The sequence below is a fragment of the Physeter macrocephalus genome, chromosome 5 (assembly GCF_002837175.3).
Source record: "Physeter macrocephalus isolate SW-GA chromosome 5, ASM283717v5, whole genome shotgun sequence".
In the NCBI taxonomy this organism is placed as follows: Eukaryota; Metazoa; Chordata; class Mammalia; order Artiodactyla; family Physeteridae; genus Physeter; species Physeter macrocephalus.
The window spans coordinates 42,278,365-42,297,271 of NC_041218.1; the positions used below are offsets into that span (position 1 = coordinate 42,278,365).

At 42.6% G+C, this 18,907-nt stretch overlaps 1 pseudogene; it reads right to left on the reverse strand.

Annotated features, from left to right (window-relative positions):
* Positions 1-9,785: 9,785 nt before the first annotated feature.
* LOC102982242 (heterogeneous nuclear ribonucleoprotein A1-like) lies at positions 9,786-10,831 on the reverse strand (annotated as a pseudogene).
* Positions 10,832-18,907: the final 8,076 nt, after the last annotated feature.

Sequence of the window (18,907 nt, forward strand, 5' to 3'; positions counted from 1 at the left end):
TATTTAGTATTATTAGTAAATGTGGAAGATAATGCAACATTTTGCCTTTTGGAATCAGGCCAAGGTTTGAATGTTGGCTCTGCTGTGTGACCTGGGGAAAGTTACTTAACCACTCTGATCCTCAGGTTCCCCATATTCTTATATACTTATGGTTAACATAGGACACCTGTGAGGATTAAATGACATAGCACATGAAAATCACCTAATATAGCTCCACAATACCTTATCTGCATTCCCCAAATCCAAAAATCTCCTATAACCAAAGGTTTTTCCTAGCTCATTTGGAGGCAAAATCTGACATGACATGACATGAGGCCATTTAGTCTTCATCCCACTTAATGTGAATATTCATGTTTCTCTGTAGAAGTAGTAATGTTTTGATTATGGAGAGTTGCCCTAGACCCTTCTGGAGTATTACATAATATGCAGTATATACACTGGATTAAATTTATGAATTCAAAACATTCTGAATTCCAAAGCACATCTGACCCCAAAAATTTCAGATAAAGGATTGTGAACCTCTATGACATCCTCATTTTATTAGCACTTTATAAATTCACTGTTCCCACTTCCCGGCACATCAAAACCTCCCATGTATGGATTCAACTTATGTTAAAAGAGTTTATGTGAGTTGATTGTGGTTGCCTTTGAGTGGATTATATGATATAAGTGAGGTTGGGGTCATCTTCCCAAAGAGAAGCACGGTTTCTGAGCAAAGACTTCTACTACCTCCAGACAGCTTTTGAGTCTCCAGGATACAGAGTTTAAGGAGGAAAATTTATGGTCACTCCTGTTCAGAAGACACCATTGAACAAATGAGGGGAGTCAAGGAAGAGGAGACCAGAAAATGACCATACCTTTGACTCAAGTCCGCCAGGGAAGCCGAGAAGACAGACCGGCGACTTGGACTCTCCCTCTCAGCTTAGGAGCAAACAGCTCAACTAAGGAATCACCTGATGAGCTAGTACGTGTATTAAAGAGCACAGCTTCTGAGCAAGTTTTAATATTAAATGGCTGATCTACAAAGCAGCAGATGGCAAGAAAATGGAAATTTTGAAAGATCTGACTTGTAGAAACTGGTTTTTGAAAGTTGTATAAATTAAATATAAAGTGAGAGTACAGTTACAGGAAATAAGTAGCTCTCCATTTCAGGCTGCTTTATTCTTTGGCATAAATTGTTCTGAAGATGTTATAGACTTATACTCATTTTTAACTGTATGTAAAGCTGAATTAATAATAAAAACCTTAATTTGGTTAACAGTTTAGGTAACCAGTCTTTAAAATGTCTCTCAGATGCCGCTTGACAGGATGCCGAAGCATCCTGGCAAAGCCTATTAGAGAACTATGGACGCCATCCTCTGGTGAAACTGAAAACTGCAACTGTGCATGTACCACTTTCAGCGGCTACAAACTCAATCCTTAAACTAAAAGAGGTTACTGATCAACAAGCCAGTGTTATTTCCTCCAGTGCTGACCTCCTTCCAAAATGTCTATAATCAGCTCTGTAAATTCACACCAGTAGACTGAGATATTGTCATGTTTACGTTAAAAGAAAACATACATGAAAAAAGTTTTATGAGGAACAATTTTATAAGAATCAAAATACAGACACACGTGTATATACTTCCAGGTTCCCAACATTCAAATACTTTAATCCTTTTCCCCCGCCTCAGAAAACTTTAAAAAATATTTACATGTATTAAGTAAATAATAAAGACATAAATATTTTGAGTAATCATTGTTAGCCTTCAAGTGTTGCCTTTGGGTTAGATGTGAGAATTAGGGAGATTTGGAAAACTGTGGCAATCATGGAAATAAACAAAGGCTGCCCAAATGTGAAACAGGCAAAGGCAATTGACTCAGGGATTGCTACAGCAAGGGAGTCAGCCACCATCTCTCACTTGTGTTCGCTGAGACTCAAAGGCAGGCAGAGGAGTGGGAGAGCTTTGGAAAAAGGGTAAGTCTTCCAGTGTGCCCTGATCAGAGGCGGCTGGCATGGGGAAGCTATGGCAGGCTACCTAGAAGCACAGCATCTTACAATTGGTTAGAAGTGCATATTTCACTTTCTCAGGTTGGTCCTAAATTGGAAGTGGGGACAAAACTTAGGGAAGCTGTCAGTTATTAATCAAGTCCTGGCCATCTGGGGTCAATTGTTACAGGGCTTACTGTTTGGCTTCCTGGAGCAATTACTAGAGATACGGCCTGACTTTCTACAAGTCTGACCTATAGATAGCAAACTGGCTTCCTGGGTTGCTTATTGTAGATACTGAGCTGGTTTTCTCCACCGGTTGCTGCAGATTGTGGGTCAGAGTTCTATACTTATGTGTAGTCTGGTCATTGTCTGTTTTGTATATTCAGTCTCTCACACCAAAGGCAACAGCCGGGAAGCTGGACCTTAAGAAGCAGGAGCCCTGTCATGAGTGAAGAGCAATGCCCAGTCCTGGGTTTACATCCCTGCACTAGGTTCCCCTTGAGCAGACAAGACTGGAGTCTGTTAAAGGCCTGCTCTTGATCCTTCTTTGAGACAGTGAAGAAGGATGTGATGAACTAAGGAAAAAACAACAAACAGGATATAGAATGAAACATACAATATTTAAATGTGCAAAACGGCATAAAAAGCGCCACCCCCCCAGCAGTGTTACTCTCACCGAAAGCACTGGTAACCACCCTCTACACCACCAACCCTGTTAAAATTCTAGCTTCTCCTCTGAGGAACTTTACCAAGGAGGCTCGAGCCCCCTTCCCTCTCGGAGCAGGGAAACTCATGGGTCCTTGTGTAGGAAGGAAATCATCAGACCAGACGTACTCCTACTAACCGCCCTTCCTCTCCATGCTGCTTTGAGTCCTAGGGAAGTGGGGATTGGCATCCCTTGGAGAAAATGGTCATTGTCCTGAGTTTCTGGGTCTCAGTGGCTCCCTATGTGCCGCTGCCAGCAGCCTCTGCCCAGGATGGGGGCGTGGACACCCCAGAGGCCTGGGCTGGGAGCTGCCACCAAGGCAGTGGCCGGAGACCCAGGCGTCCTGGATACAGTCCTAGTCCACCCACTTCCCTCAGGCCTCCAGAGGCCCCTTCTGGGCCTCAGGGTGCCAAACAGAAGTAGCCGACTCCCCTGCAACAGTGGTTTTCTTGGAAACAGGGGAGTTCTTTAAGTCCATGTTCTCAGCCAAAAAGGCTGTGAAGAGGCTTTTAGAATCCCCTAGAGCAGCTCCTCGTCTGCGTAAAGTACACAATTTTATTCCGATATTCAGTCATGCTCGGTGTTTGCTGCTGCAGAAGAATCAGAATGAAGGAGACTATTTGTGTTCTCGGAGCTTTTTCCTGGCTCCCAACCCCACCCCATGCCGAGAGAGGATAACCAGGCCCTGGGTTTAGGAGAAGCTGCTCAGAGGCCCCCTCTTCTGGCCTCTTTAGGAGATTGTGCATGAGCCCCTGGGTGGAGAGAGGGTGTGGGGAGCTTTGAGGAGGGGAGAAACGAGACAGGACACCGAGGGGGAGGGTCCCAAGACTGAGGGGCCGAGTAAGGGTACAGTGCGGTCATGGTGTGCCCAGGAGCCCCGCGCTGCCTGGAACCTGGGTGGGGTCAGAGATTGCCCCCCCAGTGGGAGAGCTGCCTGCCTTGGCTTACAGAGGTGCTCATTTTATTGAGAGTTCCAGGGCTCAAACCACATTTTGGAAATCAGTTTTCTTTTATAATATATATATTGCTTCCTTTGAGAAATAAAAATGGAAAATATTTTATTTGTTAACTTTTAGAAAAATGACATTTATTTTTAAAATAAAAATGAAAAACATATACCTATATTTTTAATAGATAATACATTCATGGAGTTGAAAAATAAAAATAACATACAAAGGTATATAATCTTGCTCACATCCCCAAATAAACAAAAGTAATAATTTCTATTCATTTCTTCCAATCTTTCTTTTTGCAAGTACAAGCAAATATGAATCCATTGTCTTTTCTCCCTCCCTGCTCTGTAGCTTGCTCTTATGTTTAACAATAAATGTCGAAAATCTTTCCACATCAGTTCATAGAGAACTTCCACATCTTCTTTTACAGCTGCATGATATTCCATTGTATGGATGTACCCTAACTTATTTAACTACCTCTTAATGATGAACATGTGTTGTTTTCAATTGTTATTTCAAAATTGCATTGTATATAGTTTGCTTTGCAATTGTACAAATTCATCTGTGCAATTCCCAGAAGTGGAATTTCTGAGCCATAGAGTACACATTTATAATTTCGATAGATTTTTTTGGCGGGGAGAAAGAAGGATTTGTTACTTGCAGCAAGTGAGCAGAACACCGGGAACATTTCCCAAAGCAGTGTCTCCTGATTTTGATAGATGTTGCCAGCTTGCTCCATAGGGGTTGTATTAATTTGTATTGTTATCAGCAGTACAACTACATGCAGAGTGTGGGACAAAGTGCAGTGAAGACCGGCATGCTATTTATAGAAAAGTATATGTAAAACTTATAAATTAAGGTAACAAGCTGCTAAATGAAGTGTACATTCTATTCTACTGCCATGATAAATATACCTTCATAAGGACCTGGACTTCCAGGCTGAATTGAGAAATCATGGGTTCCTCAGTGTTCTGCATCAGAAGATGGTGAGCAGCCTCCAGCCTGCAGCTGCTCCTTTCTCTCTCAATCCCTATCTCCGTCCCACACTCAGGGGGCCTTGCACTCACACATGCAGACACCCACACCTCTAAACTCTATTCATGTCACCCTATGAACAGCCACCCCTCAGGGTCAAGGAAGCACAGGCATCATGGTCAATCCTTGAGAGGATGACCCAGGAGAAAGTCCCGCTCAGGCCCCAGAAGCAGACCCTGGCCTTTGGGGTGGGGATTTTGAGGACCTGGAGGCCAGGAGCATGGTCTAGAAGGGGAGGTGCAGGCTGTGGGTGGGCATGTCCCCTTGGCCTCACAGAGGAGGTGCATGGTTGGAGGTGGACCAGGGCAAGAAGGGACAGGTGTCTAGAGCTTGGAGCCCAAGAAGGAGCCTATTGTCTGGAAAGCCACTTTCATGAGTCTTTGTAATCTCAGAAAGCAAAGTAATCTCAGAAGCAAATCTACTATGCTCTTTTCCCACTTCCTAACAGCCTCCTTTCTGCAGATTCTGGAGGAGGATTTTGAATACTCCCTTGGCTAAGAGAGGTATTTGTCTTCTCCAAAGGCCTGTCCAAGGACAAAATAGAAATATTACAGGCAACTCTTCAGGCAGTGTCCTGAATTCAGATTCTTAATGCTCTTAGCAACAGTCACAAGCCCTTCTTTATAAAAATCCAAAGCAGAAGAGAAGTTAATGTCCCAGTTTCAATTAGTCTGTCCCCACTGGTAAACCAATTGTCTGAATTTTTAGTTCCAGGGATATGATCGTTGTATGTGCTTGTACTGGCCATCAGGAATAAGTTTGGGATCTCATTATGCCTTAAGATAAATATGGGTTATAAACCATAGATCTAAGAAGAAGGAAGGAAGGAAGGAAGGAAGGGAGGGAGGGAGGGAGGGAGGAAGTCCTCTCTGGGAGTCCTTTGTTATTTACCTTTTATAAATTAATTCGCAATAGCCAGTTATTCTTTGCCAAGGTCAGCAATAACAGTATCTTCCAACCCTGTTACGTTATGCATTTGAAAACATGTCAAGAGCCACCACGTGGAGATAACTTTCCTGTTTTGTTGTCAAACCTCTCATTTAACTTTTCAGCTCTTTTTGCTGCTGCTCTAAGATAAACAGTAGAATTCAAGAGTTAGCTTTATGACAAGGCCTTAGATTTTTCCTAAAATACTTTCAGCCAGTAAGCTCAAAACATTCCTTTGCTTAAAAACAGAATTTCTTGTATGCACTCTTATTGTGACAGCAGGCAAAGTGTTAAAATTAAAATTCAGAAGGAGCCTTTTATCTAGCACAATCAAATAATTGAAAAAGTCAATTAAAGTGGGAAAGCATTATAAAAGATTACACACACATCTCAAATATTCATTTTCATTCATCAAACGTATTGTAAGGACAAGGCCTTTCGTTTTAACTGAAGTGCAGAATGAGCTATACAGCTTCTTCCTTACATAAACAACCAATGTGCAGTGTTCAGGTCCCTAAAAAGAACCAGAATTTAAAGACATTGTGAAGTAATCTCAGAGCAATATCCTTCTAGATTTCTATTATTTTCCTCTTTTCTACTTTATATGACAGCACTTTCCTTATAGAACCTCTCCTAGTTCTCATAGGAAAAAAAATATTCCTTTTTCCCACTTTCAGTTTATGTAATATTTAACTATGTCATTTAAAATAACATTTACAACAACATTTACAACTGGTATGATCAGATTAGGAAACAAACAACATTGACTCTTCTGCCATTTGCTTGTGGAAGCAGAAATGCACACACATATTGGAGAGCAGCCTACTGGCATCTGGATGGTTATTAGTCAATAGATTTTACCAGGGGAATGAGCAACTTAATATAGTGAGATGGTGAAGTGAGACTTATGGTCTGTTTCTGATGCATGCATACACACACACACACACACACACACACACACACACACACACACACACACACACAAACTCTCTGGTTTCTCAGGAGTGTGGTGCTAAGGAAGATCCTTTAGTTTTCCTGAGAAGGGGAAGTTTATGGGGATGCAAATGACAGAAGCCAAAAGAACGAGAGGGTTTTGCTCTGTAACAAATTAACCCAAACTAAGCAGCTTGAAACCTCACCCATTTATTATCTCACTGTGGATTTATCTCTCTTGATCTACTCACAAAGGATCAAGTCCAGGCTGGCTTAGCTGGCTTAGGGTCTCACCAGCTGCATTGAGAGCCGGTCAGCTTCCGTTCCTGCCTGGTACTTGGGGGCCTTTTTCGAGCTCAAGTGGGTGTCGGGAGAATTGAGTTCCTTGTGGTGATGGGATGGAGGCCCTTAGCTCCTAGAGGACTCTGCCATTTTCTGCCATGTGGCTCTCTCCATAGCCAGTTCACATAATAGCAGCTGGCTTCTTTGAGGCCAGTAGGCGAGTCTCCTTCCAATCTGCTAAAACAGTCTTAGATAATGAAATGAAGTCATGGGAATACATCTCATCACATCAGCCATATTTTATTGCTTAGAAACAAGTCACAGGTTCCTCCCACACTCACCCAAGGAGAAGATTATAAAATTCAATGTCATTCAGTGGGGGTCGCCTTAGGGTGTGTCTGCCAGAGGAGGGGAGAGAGGTGAGAACAGCAGAGCCTGGGGATTATGGGGACTGGAAGACTGAGCTGGGAGAGGGACAAACAGAATTTAGGCAGCTACTTATGTGTCTGGGACTTTGGGGAGACAGAGGAACTTACAGGGCACATTTTAGCAGTTGGGCATGATAATCCCCTCCACTCTGTCTCTGGGACTATTCGGTGAAAATCTGTGTTGTTCTTCCAAGATTCTGGAATCGAGTTTGGGTTGTTGGGTTTTTTGTTTGTTTCTGTTTAGTTTGTTAAAAGCTTAATTCTCGGGCTTCCCTGGTGGCACAGTGATTGAGAGTCTGCCTGCCGTTGCAGGGGACACGGGTTCGTGCCCCGGTCCGGGAGGATCCCACATGCCGCGGAGCGGCTGGGCCCGTGAGCCATGGCCGCCGAGCCTGCGCGTCCGGAACCTGTGCTCCGCAACGGGAGAGGCCACAACAGTGAGAGGCCCGCCCCCCGCCCCCCACCAAAAAAGCTTAATTCTCAAACTGATAAAAAAAAAAAAAAAGTACTTCTAAAAAACCCCAACTTTTCACACAATTAGAAAACATAAAGCAAAGCTTTACTTAACTACTGAATGAGGGGGTCAGTAGAAAGACAAAAGAGCTGGCAAGAAGAGCATTTGAGAAATAAGGCTATAATAGTGAGAAAACGAATGCAAAAATGAGAATGTCAGATTAGATATAAAACTGATTAACTTCCTTTAGAGCAATAATACCATAACATTTGGGGTTATCTTCTGTCAGGTCAAACACACACACACACACACACCATATCAGCTTTTATAAGTTAACCTCTAACTTTATGGGGAAGTTAAATGGATGGACCCTCATCAGCTGTGGCTAGTTGGTCAAAGCAGTTCTATCCCCCCAAGAAGATCTTACCAGAAAATAGCATGATATTTAAAAATCAAAATGGTCCAGTTATATTTGGTTAAATATTTTGCTACTTATGATACAGAGATAAAGAACACGTAGTAATACTTTTAAACTGAGGAATGCATGTGGTTTAGCATTATTACCAGTTTAGAGATAGTGAAACTAAGGTTCAAATAAGTTAATGTAACTGGCAAAAATCAGATAGTCCAACTCTGGTCTGTCTTTCCACTATAACAGAGAAATCTCATCAGGTAAATACTAGTTGTCTAATATAGGAAAAGATCCACTTTTGTCCTTAGAATTTCAATTAATTAGAAATTCAGTGAGTTACTACAAGAACATAAGACTTTTCCGGGTAGTAATCATATAGTGTTTCAAAAGTCAGTTTTCTTACCAAATGTGAAGGCTTTTCACAGCTTTATCTTTTCATAAGAAAGCTGATGACAGATTTCCTGCAGGTTTTGAACTGGCGTGTGTATTACTTGTCAACAATAGTAATGTATCAGATATCAACAATAATAATGGCATAAGAAAGGAAACTCTACAGTGTGTAAGGAGAATGGCACAAGTACCTTCTTCCTTAAAAGGGAGAAAAAGTTTTTTCTTATGTATCTGTCAAACTCAATCAAAAGTCACGTTTGAAAGACCGTCTGAAATTATCTGAAACTTGTAAATAGGCAGAAAAGATTACAAGGTGTTCTTATACTGTGGTGCTGAGCTTGACTTCCTATTGATTGAGCTATTTCACAAATCTTTGGGGACAGAGGTTAATTTGTAGAATTTTGTTCAGTGGAGATGTAAATAATTTATGTTCACTAAAAAGATAACCTCAAAGGCAATAGTTTATTGCCCTGTTGGACATTGACCGGTTTTACATCTAACCCAGCAATCTTACCAAACACTGCCTCGAAATATCTTACTTCTTCAGTGCTCTTTAAACTGGTTTTAGTGTCTTACCAGTTCCTCATTAATTAGTGAGTTACAGAAAACCTTTGACATATGTTCATTTTATATTTATATGAGTCATGATTTTTTCCTTCTTGAAAACCATACTTTATCCGTCATCATGTCTCCAGTGTAAAATAGGAGAAACTTGATGGAATGACCACTGATTTGGGAACTAAAACACCTAGATTCTATCACTTACTAGCTGCATGATCTTCAGCAAATCACATAAGCTCCTTGAGGCTCCGCTTCCTCATCTGTTACCTGGGAGTAATAGTAGTGCCTGGTCTGCAGGGAATAATAATAGTTGTGAGTCAAACAAGGGCACGGAACAGTCTCAGTGAGTGAATATCTTTGTCCCCAAGCTATTTACTGACAGTTCTTAAGCTTTTGTAACAAAGGCTGCTGGTTTCTATGAAGGGGAGCTGGTAATAGGATTCCTCAGAGGTTTTTGTTTTTGTTTTTGTTTTTAAAAAAGACACATTTATTCAGCATCATGATCAGGCTATTACATTTAGCAATCAACAGCATGGGTGCAAAAAAAAAAAATCTACATTAAAACCCTTTGCTGGAATGCTTTACACTTTCCACAGAACAAAAACTAAAATAACCTGTTATACAATTGGTCACAAATACAGTCCTCGAGTTTTTTTTGCCCATACACATGAGTATTGTCCAAACATGTCTTCTTGGTAGCAGCTAGGCCCTGCCACCACTGTGCTTGGCTGAGTTCACAAATCTGTTGTAGCCTGGAGCTTCCCTGTCACTTCTCTGGCTCTCCTCTCCTGCTAAGCTTTGTTTCCTGGCAGTAATCAAAACCTTCTGCCACTGCCATAGCTACTGCTGCTGCTGGAACCACCATAGCCACCTTGGTTTCGGGGTTTGGCAAAGTATTGGCCTCCACCACCACAGAGGCGAGAACGTCTGCCTCCAAAGTTTCCTCCTTTCACGGGTCCAAAATTTGCAGATTGATTGTTGTAACTGCCAAAATCATTGTAGCTTCCACCACCTCCAAAACTGCTTCCATCATTACCGAATCCATTATAGCCATTCCGCTGCCACCATAGCCACCGCCACCGCGGCTGCCACCAAAGCCAGCTCGACCACTGACGTTTCCTCCACGACCAAAGCTGCCATTCCCACCAAAACCACCGCCACGACCACCACCAGAGTTTCCAGAACCACTTCGACCTCTTTGGCTGGATGAAGCACCAGCCGTCTCTCGCTTAGATAGGGCTTTCCTTACTTCACAGTTGTGGCCATTCACAGCGTGGCGTTTCTGAATGACAGTCTTGTCTACGGAGTCACGGTCATCAAAGGTTACGAAAGCAAAGCCTCTCTTTTTGCCACTGCCTCGGTCAGTCATGATTTCAATCACTTCAATTTTTCCCCTACTCTTCAAAATAATCTCTTAGGTGATGTTCTCCAGTGTCTTCTTTAATGCCACCAACAAAAATCTTTTTCACAGTTAAGTGGGCACCAGGTCTTTGAGAATCTTCTCTTGAGACAGCCCTCTTTGGTTCCACCACTCTTCCATCCACCTCGTGTGGCCTTGCCTTCATGGCCGCATCCACCTCCTCCACAGTGGCATACGTGACAAACCCGAAGCCTCTGGAGCGCCTGGTGTTTGCATCCCTCATTACCACACAATCTGTGAGCGTTCCCCACTGCTCAGAATGGCTCCTCAGACTGTCATCGGTTGTTTCAAAGCTCAAACCTCCGAGGAAGAGCTTCTGCAGCTGTTCGGGCTCTTTGGGTGACTCTGACTTAGACATGATGGCAGTGGAGGGGCGAGACTTCAGCGATGCTTACTCAGCAGCATCCACGGGCAGAAAGCTCCTCAGAGGTTTTGAATTTGAGAACTGAAGCATAGAACTGGCCTTTCACCCACAGAAGCAGAATGCACAGCAGCCCGATAGAGGTAAAAATGTGCAAATTTAGGCTCTTCAAATTTTTGCCTGGGGCTTTTGTTTGTTTAATTAAACAATAGAACAGTAACCTTTGCATCTTTGCTTAAATATTTTCAACAGAAACCTAATCAAGTCAGAGCAGAAGACAAGTTCACCAGGAATCATCATCTACTCCCTACAGTTTCGCCAGCTCACACCCATGCTAGACTCTAACTGAAATATTTGTGTCTTATATTTTTTCAATTTGTACTTTTTACTTAGTAAAGTGATCTAAATTCTTTTTTCTCCCTTTTTCATCCAAATCTATTTGATACAACAATTTCAGTGAGACCCTCCTCCCAGCCAGGTGCTGGGCTGGAGCTGGAAACACAGGCATGAAGAAACCCAACACCTGGCCTTATAGTGATCAGACAGCTCTCAGCATTTTAAAACAATAAGACATGGTGGCTGCGAACATTTTCCTACCTCAGAAGTAGTACCCTTTCATAAAGAAGCTCAAAGCTCCTGGGCCATAAAGCCTAGAATGTGGCACTTGTGACACTGTCACTTTCTTCAGGGACGGAGACACTGATTCTAAGCCATAAGCACAACCTGCTAGGAATCTGTCATCAGCTTTTTTTTCACAAATGGACTGTTGGATTGTGAAAAACCTGCTTTTACTTCAAAGGACGCTGAGCAACTTAATAGCTTGAAGGCTCTCAGGAGACAATGAGAGATTGTAGCCACAAGTTTATCTTCCTCACTAACTTTTCTGTGTTAAGGAACCATGGTTGGAAATGTAAGGTTAAGACAGCTAAATCTCCCCACAATTGGACAAAGTGTGTTTAGGTATCCAGATTATTCTCTCTGTAAAGCCATTCTCATTCTTTCTCTCACCTGCAACCCTGAAGAGAAAAGAAATGTCAATTCTAAAACACAGAGATTTGTGTTTAACTACCCATGGCAAATACAGCAGATAGTGTCAAATCCTTGCAGAGCAAAGACCGTGTCACCGTCCAATACATGACTAACCCTAGCCCGGGGTCCACCTCAACAGCTGTTCAGTGAGGGTTTGTTAAGTGAATGAAGAAATAATTGCCAACTCTTTCAGTAGGGAGGTTAAGTGAGAGAATTATTTTAAGTAGGGTAACCAACCACCCGGTTTTGTCTGGGACAGAGGGCTCTCCCAGGATTTTAATGCTAAAACCAAGTCCCGGGCAAAACAGGATGACTTGGTCACCCTACTTAACAAAGGCTTTCCAGAAATATCCAGGAGTCAACATTATAGGCTCAGATGTTTTTGAACTGATTTGGTGGAGTTTAGTTGACTTTTCAGTATTTTAGGAACAAAGGAAATAGTTCCCTAATTTGGGCCAACAAAATACAGATAGCCTTGCTGTTCACTTTGTAACACTGCTTCTTTGTACTCGGCTTTCACCTGACCCACCCCAAGGCTGAAGACCTCCTTCCAAGCCACACACCCTCTTGGGCTGTAAACACTTAGAAAATATGCCTTTGGCCCTCTCGTGACCACATAAAACACAATTTGGAAATTTAGGATATGTTGAGTGAAAAAATGATGTCTGCAACTCACTTTCAAATAGTAAGCCAAAAAAAAAGTTGCTCTAGATATAGATTTAGCTCTAAATATATACAAGTATAGGCAAAGCAAATGCAGCAAAATGTTAATGGCTATTGAATCTCCTTGGTAGGAGTATGAGTAAAATTCATTGTAACGTTCTTTCAACTTCTCTGTATTTTTGAAAAATTTTAAAAATTAAATATTGAAGGCTGGAGGAAGAGTGAATCTGAGCAAGAGACTCTTTTCAGCATATATCTATGAATTCCCACGAAAGGTCTATTCCTACATTGACTTTGATAAAGTGATTTCAAATTATTTTATTTTGATAAAGTGATTTTCAAATCTTTGCATGCAAAGATTTGGTGCACATTTTCTAAGAAGGAGACACTTCCACAGGTAAAGGGTGGAGGGGAGGAGTAGTACTTATTTATTGCTGGTAGATGCCAACGTGTTGGACACTGGGATTTGGAAGCTATGGCCATGGATGTTATTATAACTTTCAGCAAAACAGTGTTTCACTTTTGCTTCAACAGCCGTGGTGGCAGCAACAGCCTAGAAGAGTAACCCAAGACTTTGGGTTGTCATCACCAATTCTAGAGGGTATTCCTCTCCCTTTCAGAGGTGGCAACGAGATAAAAGTAAGGGAAGGGAAGCTGTTGGTATATATGTTTGGCTTAGGTTTGGCAACATATAACAGAAAACGCAGGTGACAATGACTTAAACCTGCAAATGTTTATTATCTTCACATAAAAGAAGTTCAGAAATAGTCTAAGAAGGTGACACCATTAATCTATCAGAGAACTATGTTTATTTTATCTTTTTTTTAAAATAAATTTATTTTATTTATTTTTGGCCGCTTTGGGTCTTCGCTGCTGCGTTGGGCTCTCTCTAGCTGCAGCGAGCAGGGGCTATGCTTCATTGTGGTGCACGAGCTTCTCATTGTGGTGGCTTCTCTTGTTGCGGAGCGTGGGCTCTAGGTGCCTGGGCCTCAGTAATTGTGGCACATGGGCCCAGCTGCTCTGCGGCATGTGGGATCCCCCCGGACCAGGGCTCGAACCCGTGTCCCCTGCATTGGCAGGTGGATTCTTAACCACCGCACCACCAGGGAAGCCCTATTTTATCTTTGTGTTTTACTGTGTTCAGGACACAGCCTCTATCCTCTTGATCCAATATCACTGCTGCAGCTCCAGTCATCATGCATTTATTTTAAGGAGCTGGAAGGAGAAAAAACATTTCCTTAGTGTCTGTCCCTTTTAATGAAACTTTCTTACATATCACTGACCAGAACCAACTCACATGGTCATATCTAGATACAAGGAAGTTTAGGAGATATAGTCTTATATTTAGTTGAGCACACTGTACCTCCTTCAAGCCCCTACCCCCAGCCAAGTTATACAGTGGTTCTGATATAAGAAAGGAAGAATGAATGTTGGTAGGCATCTAGCAGTACATACCACCACTGGTTCAGCAGCCCAGAAGATAAGCCAATGGTCCCTCAGACAGACTGTCTAAGCATTACCCTAGCATGTAATGTGTTCTATATGACTGGGGCTCTCTGGTGCATATTCTGGCTTTGCTTCACTTGCTGCCCAAGCCCCACTCACAAGACCTGGGGAAGTCAAAATAAGAGGCCAAGTGAAATCAGGAAGGATGCTCATCAGGAAAGCTTAGCCAGAGTGAAGAGTCAGAATTACTGCTCACAGAAGCCAAATAGAGTCAAGTATTAAACCTAAAGAGGGGCCGAGATGAAAATGGAAGAAAACGTAGCAAAAACAGTGTTTGGAAGGTTGGCTGCAGGGCAGAATAAGGAGTTAGAAAGTGATCAAAGGTGATTCACAGTGTTAAATGGAAAATATACCCTGGAGCTTACCTTCACGTGTTCCAAGGTGTTTCCTGAGCAAATGGCATCACTTAGAGAAGTGATGCAGGGCCAGAGAGTGGGGAGAGAGGGTCTACAGTGTGCATTTCAAAGACAATGGGAAATAGTCACTCTGACCAATGCTCTTCTTTGGGCTGATAACTAAAAATCCACCCTACAAATGCCAACTGTATAGCTGTAAGTATGGTACTTTACTAAAGTTCCAAATGTCACGAGAAATATAGGTCTTTATGGTGTTGTCAAATGCTTATACCTGAATGTGAATGAAGTCACTGACAGCTATTTCGTGGAGTGCAGGAGAGAGATTATCAGGACACTGGGCACCAGTGGGGAAAAGTAAAAAACGCAGAGGCTGAGGGCAGAAATAGATCAAGGGGCAAGCCAGGCTGGCAGCTACCCATGGTGCCACCCCACAATGGGCACCAAGACATCACTGGAATAGGAGGAAATATTGTGCCAGTTAGCTCAGATTTCCACATGTAGTTTCTTGCTTTATTGGGAAGCTAATGGGTCCTGTTCTCACCAATTCCCCAAAGTACAAGTGGGCATTTGAAAAGCCATCCTCCCATAGGCCAGCTGCTTGGTGCTGTTTTGGCCTCTCCATCAGTGATGGAACGTGGATAGGTTGACAGTCCTACAATGAGGACAAAGTCAACCTAAGCTCTGGCACCTGGTGCGTTTTGACCTGGTGCGGTCAACAAAGAATGAGGGTTCTGCTTTACTGTATGTGTCTTAACCCTCTAATAGGCCTCCCAAAACATTGTCCAGTTCAGGAAAAAATAAAACTGAAGGAATACAACATCTACCAAAAAAATGAAAAACGTTTGCCATTGTGAAAGTCGTAAAAAGGCTTTAAACATATTTTAATAAAACTTTACAACTACATTCATTCGTTCTCCCTTATCATTAGTGAACATGAATAATGCTATGGAAGAATTGTGAAATAAAAGACATTTCTGGGACTTCCCTGGGGGTCCAGTGGTTAAGACTCCACACTTCTACTGCAGGGAGCGCAGGTTCAATCCCTGATTGGGGAACTAAGATCCCACATGCCACATGGTGTGGGGAAAAGAAAGACATTACCTTTTTTTTTTTTTTTTTTTTTAATTTTATTTATTTATTTTTGGCTGTGTTGGGTCTCCGTTGCTGCGCGCGGGCTTTCTCTAGCTGCGGAGAGCGGGGGCTGCTCTTTGTTGCGGTGCGCAGGCTTTTCATCCTGGTGGCTTCTCTTGTTGTTTTTTTTTTTTTTTTTTAAATTTTATTTATTTATTTTTGGCTGTGTTGGGTCTCCGTTGCTGCGCGCGGGCTTTCTCTAGCTGCGGAGAGCGGGGGCTGCTCTTTGTTGCGGTGCGCAGGCTTTTCATCCTGGTGGCTTCTCTTGTTGCAGAGCATGGGCTCTAGGCGCGCGGGCTTCAGTAGTTCGGCACACGGGCTTAGTTGCTCCACGGCATGTGGGATCATCCCGGACCAGGGCTCGAACCTGTGTCCCCTGAATTGGCAGGAGGATTCTTAATTACTGCACCACCAGGGAAGCCCCAAAAAAGACATTTCTAAGAAAGTTAAAGTATAATGTTACCTTTATTCTAAATAACAAGACCTTAATTCGAAAGAGATATACAATTTTTTAAAGAGAAAATTCATTTCTTCCCTTCAACCACCAATTAAATAAATGTTGAACATACATGGGAAGTCCGTTGGTTTGGGGGAGTTCCATATTGCTACCCTACTTTGGGCACCACATGTCTATAACCAGCCCTGGCTCACCATATCTACCCCCCCGCCCCCATATAGGTATATATTTTCTTTTGGTTTCGCGTGGATGCATTTGATTCCTTTATTCAACAGCATATATTGTATGTCAACTGCATGTCAAGTACTGTCCTAGGTACTCTCAAATATTATCACATTTTATCTTTATAGCAAACATTTCAGGTTGTTTACAAATGAGAAAATTCATTTCAGAAGCTAACTTCCCAGATTCCCAGACACAATATTAATTTAGTGAATTGATTTTTTTTCCTCATCACATTCCAAAAAGGATTTAAGGCTTTTCCATTAAAAATAAAATCCTACATCTAATGTATGGAGTTTCTGAGTAATGATGGTGCATTGGACAGATGTATTTACCTTGGCTCTCTCATGGAGGCTCACAAAAAGACAGCAATGGAGTTCTGTTAAAGAGACTCATAATTTACACAAAGTCAGTGGGAGAGGAAACAGCAGCAAGAGCATGTGGAAAGTGGTAAGAAGCAGCTGGCTTGGTCAACTCAAAAGAGCCAAGAACCAAACCTGAGGAGGGGAAGCCCAGAAATCACCAGCATTGCCTTGCAGAATTTCACAAAATCTCAGAAACAAGCAGCACCAGGTACCTCTGAAATCGAGGGTAAAATCAGAGTCAAAAACAGGATGGTGGCTTGAAAAACCTGTTAAGAAACAGTAGATCCCTTCCCCAACCTCAACAAAATGGTGTACGTTTATTTTGAGAAAATGGTGAGCCGGAGAGACTCTGCCCCAGAACACCAGGCCGAGTGAGGTTTGAGGTACCACACTGGAAACAGGAGGCTTTGGGAAGGCTGTCCGCTGAATCTGGAGATGCTCCCAGGCCCCTCCCTCACTGGCAGCCGGGTCCTCCACCAAGGACTGGGACATTCTTCTCTGGGAATTCTAACCAGTCATAGAAAATAATCCCACATATACTGACACTGTAGACCCACAGTGAAATGTGCCACCCCATGATACTTAAGTGGAGTTTGCCACATACAGAGTTTGCAGTCAGCATTTAGTCCCTCATTCGTAAACATGGACAGAGAGCCACGGACTGAATTTGAACACTTGGGGAAAGCTTCTAACATGAAAAAAGAAAGCCCTAAACTAATAAACAGAAGAAAGAAACTTAGAGGAAACAGAAAATATGTGGGGAGGGGCAGGGGGAGACTTAACAGAAAATAATTTCACTAAGATCTTCAAAGGAAGAGAAGATATTTTCCACAGGTCCCAAGAACAAAATGTTATTTAAAAAAAAAAAAAAATTCAGGAAACAGGCGAGTTGCAATATACAGTTGAGGAGTGTCATAAACAGACTTCCAAAAATGTCCCCACAAGATCCCCACCCTCCAGTTATGCAAACACTAATTTTGGTACTACTGTGAAGGACTTACATGTGCAATTAAGGCTACTAATCTTTAAGGTTACTTAAAGAAGGGAGATGATCCTGGATTACCAAGTAAGTCCCAAAGTAATCACACGAGCCCTTAACTACAGAAGAGGAATCCCAATGATTAAGTGAGATTTGAGATGTGAAAGGGCTGTGCAGTGTAGGCGCCTCAGGTAAGGACACTACCTGAGGAAGGCCTCTAGGTGCTCATGGGAAGCATGAGAAGGAATGTGGGCAGCCTCTAGGAGCAAAGATCAGTCCCTGGCTGACAGCCAGGAAGGAAAAGGGGACTAACTTCAGTCCTACAACCGCAAGGAATGGAATTCTGCCACCAACCTGAATGAGCTTGGAAGTAGATTCTTCCCAAACCTTCAGATAAGGGCTCAACCAGCCAACAACTTGATTTCCACCTTGTGAGACACTAAGCAAAGACCCAAATGAGCCATGCTGTGCCCAGACTTCTGACTCCTAGAAACTAAGATCATAAATGGGTGTTGTTTCAAACCTCTAAGTTTATAGTAATTTGTTATGGCAGCAATAGGAAGCTAATACATTGAGACCCTACAAGAAACAGAAATCAATAATAGAGAGAAGGAAAACCAGAGTCATGAGATTCCATGAGAGGACTGACCCAGAAGGTCCAAAACCTAAATAAAATCATTAAAAAGGGAACTCAGAGAATGCAAGAGAGGAGATTATTGAAGAAAGAGAGAAAAATGCCCTTCATTGGGGGGGTGGGGGGAGAGGGATAGATTGGGAGTCTGGGATTGACATGTACACACTGCTATATTTAAAATAGGTAGGGACTTCTCTGGTGGTGCAGTGGTTAGGAACCTGCCTGCCAATGCAGGGGACACGGGTTCGAGCCCTGGTCCGGGAAGATCCCACATGCTGTGGAGCAAATAAGCCCATGTGCCACAGCTACTGAGCCTGCGCTCTAGAGCCCGCAAGCCACAACTGCCGAGCCTGAGTGCCACAACTACTGAAGCCCGTGTGCCTAGAGCCTGTGCTCCGCAACAAGAGAAGCCACCACAATGAGGAGCCCGCGCACCACAACAAAGAGTAGCCCCTGTTTGCCGCAACTAGAGAAAGCCTGCATGCAGCAACGAAGACCCAACGCAGCCAATAAATAACTAAATAAATAAAAATTTAAAATAAATAAAATAGGTAACCAACAAGGACCTACTGTATAGCACAGGGAACTCTGATCAATGCTCTGTAATAACCTAAATGGTAAAAGAATTTGAAAAAGAATAGATGCATGTATATGTAGAACTGAATCACTTTTCTGTACACCTGAAACTAACACAACATTGTTAATCAACCATACTCCAGTGTAAAATAAAA